At 41.4% G+C, this 19,138-nt stretch overlaps 1 protein-coding gene across 2 annotated transcripts in view; it reads left to right on the forward strand.

Moving 5' to 3' along the window:
• Positions 1-19,138, forward strand: part of LOC126239862 (malate dehydrogenase, cytoplasmic-like) — a 73,628-nt gene that overhangs the window by 12,107 nt on the left and 42,383 nt on the right. The window lies entirely within an intron of this gene.

Raw genomic sequence — 19,138 nt, forward strand, 5'->3', positions numbered from 1 at the left:
GTCATATGAATAAAAAAATTTGCAATCCAGACGGATTTTAAGTAACATCATAAAATCGCTGATTGCTGTTATCCCATAAGACATTATGTCTGTTTTTGCAAAAAATGAACATGTTCTATCTTTGAGTGAAAAACTGGGTTTTATGCTAACTTTCCAGCAGACTGATTGCCACTCAACAAGGAAATGCTTGATAGCTGTCTCAGTGCTAATAGTTCTGAAATGCCTGGACTAGCAGGACAGAGCAGGTGAGGTTATATTTGTGGAAAGGGGCCAAAATAAGTTGCTGTCAGTTACACTCAACATATAAATTTTATTAGTTAAAATACAGTGAAAGAGCTCCTTTGATTTGATTTAAATTGGCTGAAAGCCACATACGAAAATCCAGGGCCCGAGGCCTAAGCAAAGAATTGAGGTACAGGAGTTCTTCTGGAAGTTTCACTTCTTTCAAAAAAAATCCTTTTTACTTCAATAAAAATAGGCTGAAGACCACATATTAAGCAAGAACAGTGTTGCAGCTTAAGGCCAAAACAAGGATTTTGAATGTTAATTCTAAATAGGCTGAAACCCGGCTGAAGGCTGCATATCAACCAAACAATTTAATGGCTTAAAGCCTAGAAAGAAGGGCTTTCAATTTAAGAGGCTGAGGGCCTTAGCTTAAAACATTTCATGCAAACTTGGCTGAAGACCTAACACTAAAGAATAACAATATTATGACTTAAAGCAAGACCAAGCTTTTAAATTTTTAGTCTAAGAGAGATTAAAACTCAGCTGAAGGCCACATGCTAAAGAATAACAATCTTATGACTTAAGAGCAAGACAAAATTTTGAATTTTAATTTAAGAGAGATTAAACTCAGCTGAAGGCCACATACTAAAGAATACCAATCTTATGACCTAAGGGCAAGACCAAAATTTTTAAATTTTAATTTAAGAGAGATTAAAACTTGGCTGAAGCCACGCACCATGTCAAAACAATTTTATGGCTTAAGGCCTAGGAAGAAGAGCTTTGAATTTGAAAAGGCTGAGGGCCTCGGCTTAAAACATTTCAAGCAAACCCGGCTGAAGGCCTCAACCCCAAAAAATAACAATGTTATGACTTAATGGCAAGAGCAAGATTTTGAATAGTTTAAAACTCAGCTGAAAGCCACACACCATGGAGAAAATAATTTCATGGCTTAAGGCCTAAAGAGAAAAAAGCTTACAATTTTAATAGGCTAAAACTTGGCTGAAGGCCACACAGAGTACTTAAGACTAAAAGGAAATCACTATGTGGAACACAAGGAGTGGCACTCAGAAGGTTCCAAGGTTATCAGCCTTGGAAGTAACACTAATGCACATTTAGGTGAGACAGGCAGCCAGACCAACAACCTCTTAATCGGGAGGCAACCAAACTGAAGGCCAGCTGACAAACCAACCAACATCAGTCCTACTCCACCCAACATGCAAAACAGCAACAAGACATCAATAGCTCAATATTCTGGATACTGGTGCCCAATCCAAACAAGTCAGAATAAATGCCCAAACCTACCAACACACCTCAGCTGTCAAACTACACGCCGTGCTGGACAGCAACAACACGATGAAGAAAATACACTACCAAAAACTACATCAACACCAAGGGCCACAAGGCAGAAGATACTACTGGTGCACTTCATTAATGAATGAGTGAATTAAATTAAGTTAAACCCCATCCAAGAAAATGGCTGCAATTCTAGCCGACTTCAATGCACACATGTTGTTGCACGCAGGAATCTCGCAGAAAGCAACAACCAGGATCAAACGAAGAGAAGTGATAGCAGTTGAGGCTTGATAGTAGGTTAAGTGAGCACTCAACTTTAGAGTCCAAGATTGGTGAGTGACGAACTTCGTAAACCTCTCAAGAATCACCTCACAACTCCAACCGCGTGTGGATGCTGCCAGCGGCTCCGGCCAGACTCCACACGATGGGAACCTCCTCGCTGCTCTGCACCAACCAACTGACTGCCTAGGCCCAGAAACGGTCAAAGGACCAAATAAACATCAGCCGATGAGGTGATTAACCGAACAACCAAACAACGGTTGTCCCGCTCCAATCTCCTTCCGTTGGACAGTTCATGTGTATCGCCAGCGGTCGGCGAGCATTGTCTGCCCACGCCTCACTGGCGCTCTGTCCCCAACTTCACTGCTGCTGCATCCCGACTCCTCTCCTGGTCCATCTCCAACTGCCTTCCAGACACACGATGACCCGGAAATACTATCAATTGCTCCAGAGATGGTACGACAGTGCACTATCAATATGCGCTGTTGCTGCCACTCACGGGCAAGTAAGGCAGAAAGTTAGTGATGCCAGTAAATGAAATAAGAAAATGAGGTGGCAGTACCATAATAGAAGATGACAAACAATAAAAGGCATGAACACGAGCCATACATGGCTCAAGTTCTTTGAATGTTGGCAAGTGCTTCACTACTTCGGTGAGGCTCATGCATTCAGTACCTGTTGATGAACACCATAAGATTACCAATCCACAAAAGGGGAAATTGTAACTTGTATATGATGCCCTGTCACTTTCAAATTTCCTCACAGGAGCAACTGCAAAACTGGAGTGTCTCTCCTCATCCTGGATGTAGATCACTTTTTTGTCCACTGTTCTCTTGCCGTGTCTCAGGATTCACTTTGCGGCTTGACAGTGAACAATATTGGTATCATTATAAGATCTTGTTGAATGCTTAAGATATGTCATATCAAGTGGCTACAGTAGTGTACATCAGAAATCTAACAATTGCCAGCCGCTGTGGCCGAGCGGTTCTAGGCGCTTCAGTCCGGAACCGCACTGCTGCTATGGTTGCAGGTTCGAATCCTGCCTCGGGCATGGATGTTTGTGATGTCCTTAGGCTAGTCAGCTTTAAGTAGTTCTTAGTCTAGGGGACTAATGACCTCAGACATTAAGTCCCATAGTGCTTAGAGCTACTTCAACCACTCTAACAATTTCTCTGAATGGAAGATGTGTGTGGTCTTCTGCAGTGACAGCTATTGAATATATCTTACATCCAGTTTCCATGTAGACCTTACTAAGGTTAAATTCAATAATTCTGTGTGATTTTTAGAGTTCTCTAATGTAGCCATTATGACATAATGTAATTTTGTCACTTGAATTATTTTTCTTGCTGCTTACAAAATATATCATCTCCCAAGGCCATTGGCATGAGATGTGGAAGATACCATATCCTTGATTTGCTTTGTTCCATCCAAATCTGCTGAAGGAGTTATAATGTCAACCACATATATAACTAGGTAGACAATACTCTTTTCATGACTTTTGACAAACACACAGATATCAATTTGCTGGATGCATTCTGATGAATATTAGAGTTCCATCAAAGTTGCCACTTTCAACTTTCTGATGAAATTCATAAATGGATTTTCTTGTATTACATATGCTTCATCACCAGATTTCAACATTTAGAGTCTATCACTTGTGTTCTTGATTACATGGTTCTCTTTCTCAACTTCTGTCATTCTTTTTAAGGTGTTTAATGTAAGCCTGGTTGTCATGAATGCTTGTGTTACAGTGTCACTATTTAGATATCCAGTGGTTACATGAAACTGTCATATATGAATTAAGATGTCCAGTTAGAGACATGAGTAGGGTGAATGACATAATGCTTGCAACCAGAGCAAACATTTCCATAAAGTCAGTTGCAGGACATTGGTTGAAGCATTGTACAGCTGTTCTCCGTTCTCTCTGAAAGGAGAAACCATCACTACTGCAGTCAATTATTTTATTATTTGGTGGTCTGTCAACAATATACTAAAGTACGGCATCTGACTAGTGGTTTGATATCAGTTTGAACAACTTTTGATGTTCTGACCTATTTAATACATAATAGATGTTGATCTTCTAGTGTGTAGGCCAGACCAGATGTTCTGCCTGCCACCTCAATACAATAGCTGCCTGAGAAAGGGGCGAGGAAAACCCTTTGGAGCAGCACACTGAATGATCCCCAGGATGTTCACCCAGCTGATATTGTATTTCTGGGCAGGTAATGGAGCAGTCACAGACCTAAACACATATTGACAACCTGTAGTGGAAGCAGCCATTTGCAAAGATAAAAACAGAGATGACTTATGGATGCATCCACAGGGCACAGGGGATCAAGACACACCTTCTAGGAATAATCTTCTTGGCAGTTATGTGTGGTATTTCTGCTGTGGGAACTGTGAGCAGTGTAAAATAGTTAGTGGCAGTATGACAAATAGGTGCATCAATAGGGCATGAGACATCAACACATATGATCTAGGATTATCTTTCTTAGTAGTTATGAGTGGCCTTTCTGCCATGAAAATAGTTGCTAGTACAAGATAGTTAACGAGGATGTTGCAAAATTAATTTGATTGGCCAAAAGAAGAACATGAGATGGCTAATAAAGTGCATGGCGATACCCAGTGAGAGAGCTCTGCAGAATGTTAAGAGAAAGATAGTTCTGATGGTGGCCTTCCAGACTGCAAAAGAGACACTTCTCAGTGATAGTAGTGGAATATTCAGTTGGAGATGCCAGATCAGAGCCTTTGATGATGGCATTGATGAGAATTGGCTTCTGAGCACAACTGCTGCTAGCGCCAGACATCCGTCTATGTTTCTGAAGACACGCTCTACTCACAGTCCCCATGCAACCACTGGGAGATGCTGACAGCCAGCTACAGTGAATATTTAGCTGTGCAGCCAGGAGCCTAACCATCATCTGATATATGACTTGTGCTACAGCTCACAACACCCACATCAAAGTCTGCCTGCAGTTTGTCTCTCAGTAACAAAATTTTTAAAATACAGTAAGGTCTGAACGTCTGTCACCCCACTTGTTTATGCTCATAATTCATATTTATACTCCATATGTCTTTTCTCTCTCTTCAGATGATGGACACGAGGATCTACTGTGTGGACGAACGTGTTCTGGCACATGCAAGGGCTCAGGAATGTATGCGCACTAGCAAAACCTTAAGAGGTGTGCAACAAGATTTTGGGACATGATTCCATAAAGAATTTCCACCAAAGTAAATGATACTGTGATGGCAACAGAAACTCCTCAGAACTGGATTTATTTTGGATGGAAAGTGGACAGGTCAACCATCAACATGACAACTGACATGTGCAGCAGTGGCAGATCATGTGACTAGATCTTCAATAAACTCACTGTGGAAAACATCTGCTGAGCATGGAATTCCAAAAACAACTATGCTGACACAAATGAAAAAATCTTTTAGGCCAAAATTTGTAAACAAGTTGAGAGATAACGACATTTGGCAAAGACATGAAGCTTGCTCTCAAGATTACTCAATGTGTTTGTGAGGCTCCCATAGCATGGCATAGTTTCCTTCTCAGATGAATGTGCATTTTATCAATCTTTTTGGGATAGGAGTATTTTTTCTGGAGCAACAAAAGCCCATATTATAATGAAGAGTTAGAGAAAAATGCTCCACTTGTTATGATATGGGGTGCAATGTCCAGTAGGCACCTCGTAGAGTCATGTTTCTTTGACAGGTGGACAGGGAGAGGATCAGTGCATCTGCCAGCACCAATGGAGTGGCCTCTGAGGAGTCCAGATCTGACATCATGTGACAGTTCTCTGGAGGGAATAATTAAGCAGCACTTCATGAAACAACAATACCAGACAATTGATGAATTTAAGCAACTGTTATGGAGGCATTCAAGGAAATCACACTACCTATGCATCATAAAATTTCACACAGAACTTAGCACCACATCATTTTGTGCCATGGTAATGATGGTCCTGATACTGATGTTCTGGACTATTAAACGAGCTGGAATGTAAAGTATTAATTTTGAGGTCCAAAACACAGTTTGTCATAATAAATGTTTGTGACAATCTACTTACATTCTTGTGGCTGGTGCTCCCAATCCCATATTTAGTGTGTAAATGCCACAATAAAGCCCAAAATTAAGATTCTATAATTAGTAAATGGCAAAAATCTGATCACTACAACCTCTGATGCATTTGATGTGAAGTTGACATCATGTATTGAAGTTCCTTCTACATCAGTCAATGGTTTAACACTTGGCATTGGTTGCTGATCTGGTATATATCTCTTCAAGAAATATGGTGCTCACCTCATGCAAGTGCAGATCCAGGTTTTGTTGTGGGGTGGTATCATAGTAAAGTTCCACCTCCTTCTTTTGAATATAACTTGAATGTCACCCACACTTTTAACATGTCACATAAGCCAAGGGATTGAATAATAATAACAATAAAATATATAGGAGATCATAACAGAACAATAGCAATTTGTTAATATCAGTACTTATTTCATTGCTTTAATATAATTTCCAAGAAATTGATGCTCAGAGGAATTTGTAACCTGAAAAGCATATGTCTAAGAATTTGACAATTACATATGTCATGCTCATTTAAGAATGATAGTAGCAACAGATTCTCACAACTTTGGCAACAGCATAATTCACACAAATAAAACGGAGGTGTATACTCAGCATTATGAGAATTTCACATAGCACTACGTTTGTGAATACAGGTCTGCAGACTGGGGCTAAGCCAGTGTGAAAATGGGGGAAACCCTGTTTCTTTCAGTTATTTCCATTCATGTTCAGTGGAGGTGAATTCCATGTCTGCCATACCTTATGCAGCTTAGTGTGGTTTGCTGCTTCTCCTTGTGGACTTATTTACTGTGTGGAATTTGCTATTGGCAGCATGTATGGTTAGTCTGTGCATGGGCACCTTTCTTAGAGGGAATGTCCTCTGCAGGTGGTTAGCTGTTTAGCAAGTGACTGAAAAGTATCCTGTGTTGAACATAAATTGTAATGACTGATATCTGATTTATGGGCATACACCCATGGTCCAAGGCATAATTTTCTGCCTAAGGTTTAGTCTTGCAATGTTTTGAACTTCATAACAGGCTCTGTTGATCAAGAAGCTGTTAGAGACTTAAACAAACTCAAAAAAGGTGAATTGTTTATATGTATCCATACAACATTTGGTTCATGACATCATCAGACTGCTGCTTAAGATTGGGGTGTTGTGCTGACATATGCTGTGGCATTTGTAGTCGGAAGTAGTTGATGCTGTTTGTTTTATTTAGCACTAATGTCCACAACTTATCTAATTTCAATCCTTCTTCTCTTCTACTGAGATTGTTTATACAATTCTGAATTTCTATGGTCTCTTTGTGCATCCTAGAATGGTTCCTAGAATAGCAATTATTAGATCTTGCTAAAGTCGCAGTGTCAGACAAATGAATTTGATGGTTCACTGGTCCTAGTGCATGATGTGCTACAGCTGATTTATCCATCTTGGCCAGGTGGCAATTACTCTAGTGTTCCTTAAGGCAGGTGTTAATCCTCCTTTTTGTAGTTCCTCTGTACACTTAGCTGTAAGGGCATTTCATACACTGCTGCTGTGGCAATCAGTGGGTGTAGGTTCTTTGCAATGTTCAGATATTTGTGTACCTTTCCTGTTGGTTTAAACATTGTATCAATACCATGTTTTGAGATTTAGGATGGAGTCCCCTATATCTCTTTTTCAGAGTAACCATTTGTTCTGAAGGCTATTCTTAAGTGACCAATCATGCTCGTCCTACAAGTATTGTGGTCCACACATTCTTTTAGCATGGTCCACCAATGTTTTGATCGCTCCTTTTTTTTGCTTGGAATTGTGATTGAAATTTCTGTGAAGGCATCTGTCCTTGTGAGTAGCATTTCTGTAGGCTTTATGCCCTAATATTCCCTCAGGTTTTCTTGTACCTGTACATAAAAAAATGAGACCTGAGAGTCTTTCTCTTTTTTCAACAGTGAACTTCATATTACAACTAATATTATTCATAAATTTTGGAAATTCATAGGGTTCTTTTTCTCCATGAAGTCATATAATTAAAGTATCATTCACGTATCGAAATCAGCATGAGGTTTTCTTCTTTTCTGCTGCTTCTTCAATTTCTTCTTTAGTGCTAAATAAAACAAACAACGCCAATTCTGTCCCACTATAAGCTCCATAGTGTACATCAGCACCTCCACACTCTTAATTACTGGTCTGATGATGTCACAAACAGACCAAGGCATGGCTACAAGTAAACAATTCAGCTTTCTGAGCTTGTTCACATTCAGATTCTTTATTCACCGTTGACCACCTGAGGTAGAATAGGCAATTTACATGTATATTGTTGTGGTTGGCAGGAGAGCCAACACCGTGTTACTAGAGGAGGCCGAAAGGCACGTGTTTTAGCTCACGCAGGCTGGCGTGAGGTCTGGAACAGGACAAGGAAATTAAACTTTAGAAAAACGGACGTAGCTGGTGGAATACTTAACTTTAATCCATTAATGATGAACGTCGGTATTGACGGTACATGATTCACAATATCAATAGTAACTGATAATGGCGCCTTGCTAGGTCGTAGCAAATGACGTAGCTGAAGGCTATGCTAAACTATCATCTCGGCAAATGAGAAAATAAGTAGGCAGTGAACCATAGCTAACAAAGTTGGCTGTACAACTAGGGTGAGTGCTAGGAAGTCTCCCTAGACCTGCCATGTGGCGGCGCTCGGTCTGCAATCACTGATAGTGGCGACACGCCGGTTCGACGTATACAACCAGACCGCAGCCGATTTAAAGGCTACCACCTAGCAAGTGTTGTGTCTGGCGGTGAAACCACATTCCTCCCCCCAAATTGGCGTATGGTTGTGGTGTAAAGCTTCCGCCCGGCGTGGGGAGGACCCCATGTTGACATATGCGACAAGGTGGGGAGCCTAACAACAGGCGAGGCTGTGCCACGCGCACCCTGCCATTCGGACCGCGGGGAGCTAGGAAACGCCTGAAAACCTGCTCCAGGGTGCACACCAACATGCGGTGTATGTGCCCGTAGAGAGACAGGAGGGGCCAAAGGGTCAACCTCCATCGGGCCAGGGCACCTGACGGGTGAAGGCGACACATGGTCCGGAGTGGGCAAGAGTTCCATGTCGGAGGACAACTGGACCTGGGAGCGATCGGCAGCGCGTGACCCAGGGAGGCGCCCGGCGGCTGCAGCGAAGCGTCCACTGCGGGCGTAGCCGGTGGGAGAACAGGCGGCGGCGCGTCGCCATGGGGCAAAATGGAAGGCAGTGTCGTTAACACCTGGGGCTGAGGCAAGCCAGTAGATGGGTCCCCAGGGCGCTGACCGGATGGCACCGTCGCTGAAAGCAGACGGGGAGTGGCAGATCCCATGTGACGACAGAGGTGCAGCTGATTGAGATGCCAGAGGCCCCCAAAACCAGATACATAGTGCGGCCGACGCACCGAAGAATGCGCCCTTCAAGCCAACACCGTGAACCTCGATAGTGGTGATAGTAGACAACGTCACCTGGAACAAAAGCAGGTGTCTGCCACTGCACAGGAACCTGATGCGGCGGATGTAGCAAAGACATCAAGGTTCGATGGTGACGACCGTGGAGCAACTCAGCCGGCGAGCGACCATCTCGGGGCTGAAAGCGATACAAAGACAAAAAGAGCAATAACACGTCCTCCCGAGAATGCAACTCTTTCAACTGCAACATCTATGACTTGAAAGTCCTGACCAATCATTCAGCGGCACCGTTTGACTGTGGCGAAAACGGCGCGGACGTCAGATGTTGAATACCATTGGCCTTGCAGAATGACTGAAATTCTGCGGACATGAATTGTGGGCCATTGTCGGAAACAATAGTCTATGGAAGACCTTCAATGCAAAAGATAGCAGATAACGCTTGGATGGTGGCAGATGACGTCGTGGAAGACATCTGGACAACAAAAGGAAAATTACTGAATGACTCTACCACAACCAACCATCGAGCATTCCAGAATGGACCAGCAAAATTGATGTGTAAGCGTTGCCAAGAGGAAGTGGCATTTCGCCATGCAAAGAATTTCCGCAGTGGTGCTGATTGTTGATCGGCACACACCATGCAAGAAGAGGACATATTTGTAATCGCGGCATCGATTCGGAACCAAGGACAGTGCTGATGAGCAAGTTGTTTCGTTCTCCCTATTCCCCAATGTCCTTGGTGGAGAAGCAAGAGGACTGTAACGAACATGGTACCACGACCCTGAACTGATCATTATCAGAACGCAACAGCAAAACACCACATCGTACAAAAAGTCTCTCCTGGTGAGCAAAAAATCGGCGAACCAACGGATCCCCTATCCGTGACTTTGACAAGGGCCATTGCGTAGCAACAAAACGCAGAACGGTAGCAAGGACAGGGTCGGCAGCTGTGGCTGTAGCTACACGACGAAAATCAATCAGAAACGATTCAACCATGTCATCGGCTTCTGAATCAATGAACATGCTAGCAAGTTCAGAGGAATTGAATGCTCTATCCTCAGCAACAGGCAAACGGGACAACGCATCAGCGTTTCCGTGTTTAGCAGTGGACCGATACAAGATATCGTAGCAATACTGCGAGAGGAAAATAGACCAGCGAATGAATTTCTGCACTGTACGTGGAGGTACAGGCTTGTTCGGATGAAAAAGCGATGTCAAAGGTTTGTGGTCTGTCATTATGGTAAAGTGACGACCATACAATAAATCATGAAACTTTGTAACACAAAATACGAGAGCCAATGCTTCTTTCTCTATCTGTGAATAATTTCTTTGCGCAGACGAGAGCAATTTGGACGCAAAGGCAATAGGGCGATCATGCGATCCATCTTTGAGCGCAAGCACAGCACCGATCCCGAAATCCGATGCATCCAACATCAACAAAAGGGGCTTCTGGGGATCGAATGGCGTAAGGCAAGTATTGGAAAGCAACGCCGATTTCAACTGGCGAAAGGCGCATTCGCATTCCATCATCCAGATGAACGGAACACCTTTACAGCGTAAGCGATGAAGCGGAGCTGAAATGGAAGAGGCATGTGGAACATATCGGTGATAATAGTAGATTTTTCCCAGCACACTCTGTAGCTGCTTCAAATTCTGCGGCGAAGGCAAGTCTTGTATGGCAGAGAGGTGCTCGGGACTGGGATGTATGCCATGGGCATTGAGTACATGTCCCAGGTATGGCAAGTCACGAGCAAAAAACACACATTTGTCCTTCTGCAAGCGAAGACCATTTTGTTGCAAGACCTGAAATAATGTTCTGAGATTGGCTAAATGTTCTTCTTCCGTCTTTCCGGAGATCACAATATCGTCCAGATAGTTTGCTGCAGTAGGGACCGACGCACAAACAGTTTGTAGATATTGCTGAAACAATGGAGGGGCGGATGCACACCTGAATGGCAGTCGTTTGAATTGATACAACCCAAGATGTGTGTTAATCACCAAAACGTGCTGGGATTCTTCGTCCACCGGTATTTGCAAGTACGCATCTGCGAGGTCCAACTTAGAAAAATATTTGCCTGGGCACAGTTTGTCAAAAAGATCTTCCGGGCGGGGTAAAGGAAAAGTTGCAATCACTAGTTGTGGATTCACTGTTGCCTTGAAGTCCACACAAAGTCTCAATTTTCTTGAAGGTTTTGGCAAAATTACTAAGGGTGATGCCCAGAGAGAAGCCTGCACACATTCAATTACACCTTGTGATTCCAAATCGTGTAATGTTTTTGCAACCCCATCACACAATGTGTGGGGAACATTGCGTGCTCCGAAAAATTTCGGTTGCACTTTTACTTTCAGTTCCAAATGTGATTTATAGTTCTTAGCGCAACCAAGGCCCGGTGCAAAAATGTCTGCAAATTCTTCACATAGACGAGAAACACTGTCTGAAGGCACAGTCTGGTTCACTGATAGGACCTGATTTACTATAGACAAGTTAAACAACTGAAATAAATCGAAACCAAACAAGTTCACTGCAGAAGAAAAACGAAGGACGTAAAATGACACAAGTTTTGTATGTCCTTTGTATGTTGCAAGAAGGCTGCACTGTCCTAAACAGGGATTTCTTGACATGAATAGCTAGTTAACTTAACATTTGCTGCATGCAACGGAGGTGTTTGTAAGTGTCTTGATTGATCAGTGAAACTGCAGCCCCGGTATTGAGCTGGAATGGTATCACTTTGCCATTAATGTCCAAGTCCACAAAAAACTTATTGTCCTGCTGACGACAAGAGCGACTGTCTTGTGCAACGTGAACTGACACTGGTACAAAATCAGTTGCGACTTGATGGGAGTTCCGGCGATGTCGACGCACACTATTTGTTGGACGAACACAGCCACTGTTAGAGAGAGTGACACTGGGCGGAGTGGAATGAACTACATGAATTTCCATGTTCGAAGTTTCGCGAGCCTGAGTATCCTTGGTTCGATTCCGATTCCGGCGCGAAGCAAAGGGCCTGGAATGGTTTTGAGCTTTCGATCTGAGCGTTTTCTGGCAAACACTCTGAACATGCCCTTTTTTATTACAATAAAAGCAAATAGCTTGGCGTGACGGGCAATTCTCACGCGAATGTCTAGTAGTGCACCGCGGGCAGGATTTGAGCACTGCATTTGCTTGCCAGCATGGCACATGTGGCTGAGAGCCTGGCGGCAGTGGCGCGGCCGGGTGCAAGGGCTGTTTACTGTTCTGTGGAGCTCGCCCGGTGGGCCGGTTAACCTGACACATGGCTGGTGAAGTTTCAAATGATTCCTGAGCAAAGTCAAGTGCGTCCTGCCGATCCAATATGTCCATTACTTGTTGAAGGGAGGGATTGACTAGTTTCAAAATCTGTTCCCTTATACGAACATCAGAAACGTTCTGTGCAATTGCATCACGTACCATAGTATCTGAATAAGGGAGTCCACATTGACACGCAAAAGCACAATCCCTAGTAAGGCCTTGCAAGGTTGCAACCCACTCCCGATTAGTCTGACCTGCCGTACGTTTTGTACGAAAGAAGGTATACCGTTTCGCAACTACATTGACTGATTCTTTGAAATATGCATCTAATGCAGACAAAATTTCTTCGTACGACAGAGTTACTACGTTGTGTCGGGGAAATAATTTGACTATCACATGGTACGTGTTCACCCCGACTGATAACAAAAAAGGCTGCCGCTCATTACCTTGAATTCTGTAGGCAGTGAGATGGAATCCAAATTGGCGTGACCACTCTGTCCAGCTTTCCAGGGCAGCATCAAAAGGTCGAAAAGTTGGTGTAACTGTGTCTTGTGGCTGCGTTAGCAGTGGAGCGGCTGCTGCCGCATCATTTTGCGTCACACATTGACCCAGGACGAGCTGTCCAAGGGCATCCAGTAAGGCCTGCGTCTGCTGATTCTGTAAGCGATAAAATTCAGACAGTACATCTGGAGATTGTGGCGAAGCCATTACGCAAGTAAATCAGGGCAATATCGATAAGAATGCGATTTTGCCTCATCGCCAATGTTGTGGTTGGCAGGAGAGCCAACACCGTGTTACTAGAGGAGGCCGAAAGGCACACGTTTTAGCTCACGCAGGCTGGCGTGAGGTCTGGAACAGGACAAGGAAATTAGACTTTAGAAAAACGGACGTAGCTGGTGGAATACTTAACTTTAAGCCATTAATGATGAACGTCGCTCTTGACGGTACATGATTCACAATATCAATAGTAACTGATAATGGCGCCTTGCTAGGTTATAACAAATGACGTAGCTGAAGGCTATGCTAAACTATTGTCTCGGCAAATGAGAAAGTAAGTAGACAGTGAACCATCGCTAACAAAGTCGGCTGTACAACTGGGGTGAGTGCTAGGAAGTCTCTCTAGACCTGCCGTGTGGTGGCGCTCGGTCTGCAATCACTGATAGTGGCGACACGCGGGTCCGACGTATACCACCGGACCGCGGCCGATTTAAAGGCTACCACCTAGCAAGTGTGGTGTCTGGTGGTGACACCACATATATCATATAACATTTTCCTTGAATAGTAGCTTAAAGCTAAATGAGCATTGCAAATAGTGCCCATAGATGATAACATACACCGTAACATAAGATAAATACATTCAGTGACATCACATAATGTGGTATGTCTAATTTTGTTTTGCCTCTGGTATTATGGTGGTGTATGCTTTCCCTCATTTCAAAATCTGCTGTATTGTTTTTTGCATACAATGCTGAGGCATATATATAAAGATTAATAACTGTTAATATTTTCAGCTGAATTAACAGTGGCCGGTGCTCTGATCTACCAGAATTGCTCATTGCCCTTATCACTTTCTTCTGAATTTTTAGAACTTCAGTGATGTGAAGAGAGTGTCCCCATATCAGCAGTCCATACTCTTATAAGTGACTGAAAGAGTCCAAAATAAATAACTCTTAAATATCCTTTTGTCACCAGGTGCCTCAGTTTCCACATTAAATATGTAACTTGAGACAATTTTGTGCAGGTATGGTTGATGTGTGTTTCCCACGTTAACTTAGAGTCTACATGAATTCCTAGAATTTTAACTGCTTTCACCTCTATCTGTCTGTAACAGTTTCCTGAGTCATTAAAGTCTCTGATGATGTCTTCAGTCTTGGAAGACAAAATATTAGGAAAAAAATTGTGCCTTGCACCATGGCCACATATCAATAAAGCAAAAATCAGCAATAATGTAAATACCAGCTGTGAAAGTTACATTCTGTAATAACTTGTAATTTTTTTTAGAAATAATCACTTTTCAAGATTCTTAGTTTTCATGCTATTTTGTTGTCCAAAAGTTACCTGAGAACTGTGGAAATTGATGTACACAAAAATGTTAATGCTTTTCAGAAAATGATCTTGGCGGCGAGGAAGGCAGTCATTACTCGGTGATTTCACTCTTCATTCTGCACCTGATCACAAAACAAATAGTTGTCATAGACTGATTACTGGCTTGCATTGTTTATGGGTCTGTGCATGTTGGTTGGCTCCCTCTTCTGCAGATTACAATATTTTCAGTCTACTGCATCCACATCCTGTTGTGATACTTCAAAGCCACTTGTCACATGTAGACAGAACATAGAAGGGTTCATTGTCAGATGTGTAGAAGACCCCAGGAGTATCTTTCTACAGAGTTCGGTATGAGACATATTTACTGATGTTGAGCCATGTTGCATTCATTGAAATTCACAAAAGTCTACTTGTGTTCACAACTGTCATGGCGAATGAACTTCACCTCTCTTAATATGCGGAACCCACACTCCCTTTCTGTCCAAAAGTGGCGCAGTCAGAATAGCCTACACATATTCCTTATTGTCCATTATAACTGAATTTCCTCTTGTGGCGACTATCGACCAAGTTGCGTTTAGTATCTTTGTTTTACGAAGCTCTTTGCACCAGTCTGTGTCCGCACGCAAAAGTTTACACACATGGAGAGAGATCAAGAATGTATGTAACTGTATATGTGTGCTTCCAAGTAATAAAATAGTGTTTATTACATGTGGTATAGTGTGCATCATTGGATTCGGCAGTCCTACAACACTAAAACACATACTCTTCATCACAGTCTTTTCTAACAAGAGAACATTGTCACCAAATGCACAATGATGAGACATACCAAGCAATGATTTTGATGTAGTTTACTATGTTGATGGCTTCAGCTAAAAATAATGATGATAGTCCTGATTCAAACAAAATGCAGCAAACCACTTTGAAACCATTTTGTTGCAACATACTTTGACATTTTCAGTTGTTTACAAGTGTTTGTGCCTAATACATTTTAGCAGTAATATCTTTGTTAAACAAAAAGAAAGTTTACTCCATGTTTGTCTGTTTATCTGTGTGAATAAACATATTTTTGAGAATTTTCAGGAGTTACTAGTGTTATACTTAACGTATTTTATAGTAAATCTTCATTTGTGAGTTACGGTTACTATACTATGTATCATAACTGACAGCCTGTGTTACATTTAGTTTTCTGCTGTAAGAAGGGTGTATTGCACCAGTCTAGATAACAATAATATAGGAGAGTCAGAAGTTTTAATGTAAGTTACAAACAAATGCCTCCAACATGAAAGAATATTAAACTCCTAGCAGTTAGATATTGAAGCATTTCGAATAAAGTGCCGTACTTTAAAGAGCTCCTAAAAAGCACTGGAGCTCACATAATACTGTGTTCAGAAAACTGCTTTAAACTAAAAGTTGATAATGGTGAAATTTTTGGGGAAAATTCAAGTGTATATCAAAAGGATAGATGCACACAAGGCTGTCTGGGAAAGAGTTAGTATCAAGGGTAGGCATAAACAATAATGGGATCTTTGTGATCATCAGTAGTCACCCCCTCCCCTGGTGCAACAAAAATGTCGGTAAAAAGCCTAGTTAATTAGTACATAAGTTCCCTGCAACAGATAGTTCAGAAATCCACTCATTATGGGAATATGTTGGATCAAACCACAACCAACAGACCCGATCTCTCTGAGGATGTCTACTTTGATACAAATATGAATAACCATTTTGCTATTGCAGCAGTAATGGTTATCAATGCACAAAGGGCAACTAAAAAATTGTAGGAAGCTTTGCATATTCAACAAACTAGATAAAGAGGCAATAGTATCAAATCTCGAACAGGAACTTGAAGCATTTATCTTCACACTGGAGCATGTACAGGAACTCTGCCTCAACTTTAAAAGAATAGTTGACCATGCACCTAGTGGAACAGTTCATGATGGGAGGACCTCACCAAGATATACAGTCATGGTAAAAAAACCAGGGCTGTTGCTAGGTGTTTTGCCACCTTAGGCGAGAAATGAAACATGATGCCCCTTCTTTGTTACTACCCTCAGTCTCCACGATACGCCTCCATCCCCCCCCTCCCGACCCTCCCCCCCCCCCCTGCAATCAATATCCAATGGCACAACAATGCAAATCTCCTAAGGTGACCAGATGTCCTCATTTTCTGGGGACAGTCCTCAGTTTCCATGCTTTGAACTCATTTCCTTTAAAACGGAAAATAGATGCCTTCAGTTTCTCATTTTTTGTCCTCAGTTTTTGAAATTTCCAAAATAATTCAAGTAGGAAGAATGTGCTCAACATTTTAAACTAGAACTCAATTTAATATACCAGCACCACCAAATTTGGCATCAATTACTTATTTAATTGTAAGAAATTGGACTAATAAAGATGTGGAACTATATTATCAAATGTATGAATTTATCCTTGAATTTAGAAATTATACTATCCTGATGAGAGACAGGCCAAAGCATCAGACTAGTTCATCTGGGTAATTGTGTTGTTATTTTGTTTCTGTTCTAATTGAAATATTTTTAGAAATAGGAATAAATCTCATCTTTTTCATCATCCACTTTCATCAGAGTAAGTAAAGAGTTATTAAGTAACTGTTCTGTATACATTTGATAACATTTGGTGTCTTAATTTTTCCTCTTTTTCATTTTTTCTCCTCATTTTCTCAATTTTTTCATTGACTGATTTGAAATTAATTTTTTCTGGCGTTTTCCGCCCCTAAAATTTTGCTGCCCTAGGCGGCCACCTAGTCTTGCCTAATAGTGAAAATGGATCTGAAAGAAACTTCTAAAAAACAGAGACTACTACATTTTTCAGTCATTTTTCTGTATTGGCACATGCTTTTGAATGATATAAAACAAATTATTGAAACAGGTTGCTTCCAAGATCTGCCACATACAAAGCATTTTTCAGCATTATGGAACTGCCAGCATGTTTCATGCAGCATGTTGTGTATTACTGGCCATGGGGACAATGTTAATAGTAACCTCAGATTTTTCACAGATTTTCAGATGTTATCTGAAATGAAGGATTGTGCGAAAAAAACTGCAAAGGATTCAGTTGTATCTTGCTTGGATTTCAATGAGGTGCAAAGATTGACAAATTACTGTGAATTTTCAGAAACATAAAATTATGCACTTCACTAAACAAAAAACTGTAGTATCCTATGACTACAGTATCAATGATTCAGAACCAGTTAAGTTGTATCAATATTTGGGTATAGCAAGTTGGGGGATATGAAATTGAACAATTACATAGTCTCAGTTGTATATAAAGCAAGTGGCAGACTTTGGTTCTTTGGTAATACACTACAGAAATGTAGTCAAAATACAATGGAGATTGCTTAAAAAAATCGTGTGACCTATTGTAGAATACTGCTCAAGTTCGTGGGGTCCACATCCAGTAGGACTAACAAAGGATATTGAACTTACACAGAGAAGAGCAGCACAACTGCTGAGAATTTTGTTTGACCAATGGGAGAGCATAATGGATGTGCTGAAGAGTCTAAATTGGCAGACACTTGAAGATAGACAGAAGCTATACTAAGACTACCTGCCTACAAAGTTTAAAGACTCAGCTTTAAATGATGAACTTATGAATATACTACTCCTCCCTCCTCTCCCCCCTTACATATCAGTTCCATGGAGATTGTGAAGACAACATTAGACTAATAACTACATGCACAGAGGTGTTTAAACAATCGTTCTTCCTGCATTTTTTTCATGATTGGAGTGGGAAGAAGCTATAATAACTGGTGCAGTGGGATGTACCATCAGCCATGCACCCCACAGTGGTTTGCAGTGTATGAAGGTAGAAGCAGATGTCACCTGTATTCTGTACTTGAATAATGTCATTGACTGCAAACTTAAAATGTACTTGTGATTTTGTTGTTTATGAGAATGTGTTTGGAGAATGTGTTTATTGGCACTGTTCATGGCTCATTCGTTGTTTCTTCGTGAAAAACCACTCATCCTCTTAATTTTCTTTTTATTACAAGAGCTACACTTTTTCTGGTTTTGGTTTGATTTTTGTCTCATATTTGTCTTTCTCATTCATAGCACAAATCATTTACTCAAGTTAAAAAACATTGTAGCATTCACAGTTTCATTGTGGTCTGAATGCTTCCATTGTTTTCTCCCAAGAATTTTAGTTTTAGAACATTGGCATCTAGTCAATTGCCATGAGACTCAGTTGAAGTCCTAAAAACCACCATAACCATGTGGAAGACTGCAAAACAACTTTATTAACAAAAGATCACCATAAATCTTGATATCTATTGCTTGTAACTTATTCATAGTATTAAACTATTCAGAAATGTGATACATCATGACATTTCCAGCTTGTATTTCATGAAGTGTTACATATTTAAGCTGTGCTGCTGTTGAACAGGTCCTTTTGATGCAGAAATAGATTCTAGTTTAAGCTATATGTGATGTGATGTGGTGCATGTCTCAATTTGTTTCAGCTCATTTGGACTGATGGATAACATCAAATCAGCTTTTGCTTTTGTTAGGTCCTAGCCATGCTTAGTGTGTAGCTT

This window comes from Schistocerca nitens, chromosome 1 (genome assembly GCF_023898315.1).
Source record: "Schistocerca nitens isolate TAMUIC-IGC-003100 chromosome 1, iqSchNite1.1, whole genome shotgun sequence".
Classification (NCBI taxonomy): domain Eukaryota; kingdom Metazoa; phylum Arthropoda; class Insecta; order Orthoptera; family Acrididae; genus Schistocerca; species Schistocerca nitens.